Source organism: Muntiacus reevesi, chromosome 4 (genome assembly GCF_963930625.1).
Source record: "Muntiacus reevesi chromosome 4, mMunRee1.1, whole genome shotgun sequence".
Classification (NCBI taxonomy): domain Eukaryota; kingdom Metazoa; phylum Chordata; class Mammalia; order Artiodactyla; family Cervidae; genus Muntiacus; species Muntiacus reevesi.
The window spans coordinates 51,772,386-51,775,824 of NC_089252.1; the positions used below are offsets into that span (position 1 = coordinate 51,772,386).

At 42.8% G+C, this 3,439-nt stretch overlaps 1 non-coding gene across 1 annotated transcript; it reads right to left on the bottom strand.

The window, feature by feature from the left end:
- Positions 1 to 2,960: 2,960 nt before the first annotated feature.
- TRNAG-CCC (transfer RNA glycine (anticodon CCC)) lies at positions 2,961 to 3,033 on the bottom strand. Its single transcript has one exon. It is a non-coding gene; the product is annotated as a tRNA-Gly (tRNA).
- Between the last annotated feature and the right edge of the window lie 406 nt (positions 3,034 to 3,439).

The window sequence follows — 3,439 nt, forward strand, 5'->3', positions numbered from 1 at the left end:
CTGCAGAGCCTCTACCCTGGAGGGCCACCCCTGCCGCGTCCCGTCTCCCTCCCAGTCTCTGCCTTCACCGCAGGTCAATCCCACATTCACCACTGTCTTCCTCGGGGGAGAGAGCATCTTTATTTTTCAGAGCCCAGCTTCAGATGGTCCAAGTGACCACCTGGAAGCTCCGCCTTCATCTTGTGGGACTTGGCAGGCATCATCCCTCTTTCCCAGCCAGAGGAAGGATCCAGCCCTTCCAATTCCCAACCTTTGAACAATTTTTGGCTTCTCCCAGCACATTACTTTTCCAGGCTGAAGAAAATCCCCTGTTCTTGGTTTTTCTGCAGAATGAAGATTATTGTTAAGTCATATGCCAAGGGAATCGTCTCCTTTCCGTGGAGCCCCTGAGACTCCAATATGTAAGGAAATAATTCTCTAGACTTTAACAGTGGCAAAATGACTTAAATGTGTGTTGAGCACATTAAGATAATTCCCACCAAAGGCAGGACTAGAGCGGGGAAAGATTTTCCACAATTTATTTCAATATACTTCTTTACATTTAACAAGGTAGTTTAGCATCGTGATGAGTACAATAATAAAAATATGCTTTTGAAATTGAAACTAGGATTTTAAAATGTATTTATCTACACTTTACATCTTTCCCAAAATAGCTTGAGGTAGAATATCATAAATATTCCCAATTATCTTAATAGTTGGAAGCACATAACATTTACTAAGAACTGGGAATTTAAAGTGAGCTAAATATCTGAGTGAAATTGACTCAGAGAAGAGGCTCCAAGTATTCAAATATTGATTTTCACTGCAAGGCAATACTGTTCCTTGCCTTACAAAATTAATTAAGCTCTGTGTTAATTAATCACTACGCCTCTATAATGAGAGGCTGCCAATCACTCTGTCAGATTGTTTACAGCTGAAATCCTAGCCGAAAATTCATCTGGTTAATCACCTAAGTTAAATTTAACCTGTGTCTCAGGACCTCACATGTAATTCTAGATCATATCTGTGATCCTAGCTTGCAAATCTCCTGTGTGCCTTTTTGCTTCTGCATGAAGGTAGCCAAGTTCCAAATCTCACAGAACCTCAGACTAAAACTTATCTGAACCTTCCAAGGCTATGACAATAGAACAAGCACACAGAAAATCTGGGCATTTGTTTTTTCTGCCTCATAGAGCAGTAGTTTGATAAATAACTTCATCTGAATTTTAACCATAAATTAAATTCTCAGACAACTTTGCATCTTAAAGAGTTTCGAATATGAAATCAATATGTCACCAATCTGTGAAAAAATATAAACAATCATTTCAATTACAACACCATGTATGTTTTACCCAGAAACGTAAGGCTTTTGGCCTATCACCTTTTGCTGATCTTTATTCTCTTTCTCTTGTGTGTTGTGAGTTAGGCTTTCAGTCATGTTCGACTCTTTGTGACACCATGTACTGTATATTCCCCCAGGCTCCTCTGTCCATGGGATCTCCCAGGCAGGAATAGGGAGTGGGTTGCCATTCCCTTCTCCAGGGGATCTTACTGACCCATGGATCGAACCTGAATCTCCCACATCGCAGGCAGTCTTTACAGTCTGAGCCACCATGGAGCCAACTTCCTTGAAGGGGTTTCGTAGGCGGTTCAATGGTAAAAGAATCCACTTGCCAAGCAGGAGATGCAGGTTCCATCCCTGGGTCGGGAAGATCCCCTGGAGAAGGAAATGGCAACCCACTCTAGTATTCTTGCCTGGGAAATCCCAAGGACAGAGGAGCCTGGCGTGCTACAGTCCATGAGGTCGCAAAAGAGTCAGACAGGACTGAGCGACTAAACAACAATAACAGCAACAATTTCCTTGAAAAGGAAAGCTTTAGGGCTCTTTCCTGCTATCCCAGGTGAATGTTACTCTCTCTGGCACTTACGATTTTTAAAACCAGATTAAACAAGGTCTTCCTGGACTGAGACTCTCGTTAAGCCTCCCGGGTGATGACAAAAACCTGTCCAAAGCAAAGATACAATGGAGTCATGCCACATTTCAGCCATTTAACATGACCCGAGATGGGCAACAAGGTCCCTTTAAGCCCCACTAGCTGTTTTTGACACTGGAATTTTCTTTTACGCAGTTTCCCCTCGAGCAAAGGCATGGGAGTGTGGAGGGGAAGGACAGGGGTAGGAATTTGGAAAAAGGAAAAATCACAGGATAAAACTGGCCCGGGAACCAGCCCAAGTCTGTGGTCAGAGAAGAATGCAGCGGTAGGACCGGTGATCCGTTCAAGGTCAGTCACGTCCTGAAGTTCAGGGTCAGGCAGTGATTTCAGGCAGCACTCTTCGTTAGGGCAGGCACGAGCCACGTGTGGCCATTGAGCATTTGGGATGTGGCTGGTCTTAATTTGAGTACCACCAGTTAAGCGTGAAACATACACCAGATTTCAAAGACTTGGTATGAAAAAAAAAGTCAGTGATTTCACTAATTGTTGATAATGATTACAGATTAAGATGATGGATATACTAGGTTCAATAAAATCTGTTATTAAAATTAATTACATCTGTGCCTTTAATTATTTCATGTAGCTACTAGAATTTTAAAAATTGCATCTGTGGCTCACATGGTGCTTCTGGGGGTCGGCTGTAGTTGAGAGCCATCTTCTCGGGGATAAGCTAAGCTTCTCATAGCCCTGGAGCAAGGGATCCTGTCCGCATTGAAACGCATTGTGTCCAGTAGGGAACTGATTTTACTACCCACACACTTGACCTTTATATAATCCTGTGTGAACATATTTTCATGTTCAGCATTGCTGATGAAGGTTACTGTGGTACCTACCCAGAGGTTTTTTTCACAATTTAAAGCATCCATTGAGACAAATCTCACACTAGACCAATGGTTCCTTTTTTAAAAAATGTGATTTAAAAAAAAAAAAGACAAAAACATTATTTTTTGGCAGCTCCAGGTTTTAGCTGCTGTGTGCAGGATCCACTTCTCTGACCAGGGATTGAACCTGGGTCCCCTGCATTGGGAGTGCAGAGTCTTAGCCACTGGACCACCAGGGAAGTCCTAGACTTGTAGCTCTTAATTATGGTTTCCAGAGCAAGAGTTTTCCCTAGGAAACGTGAGAAACACAAATTCTTCTTCCTCATTCCAAATCCAGTGAATCAGAAACTCTGAAGATTGAAGCTTAGGACGTTATTGATAAATCTTTCCAAGGGATTCTATTGCAGTCTAATATTTGAGCCAGCTCATTGGAAAAGACCCTGATGCTGGGAAAGATTGCAGGCAAAAGGAGAAGGAAGCGGCAGAGGATGAGATGGTTGGATGGCATCATTGGCTCAATGGACGTGAGTCTGAGCAAACTCCAGGGGAAAGAGAAAGACAGGGAAGCCTGGTTTGCTACAGTTCAGGGGGTCGTAAAGAGTCAGACACAACAGAGTGACTGAGCAGTGATTTGAAATTCATTTG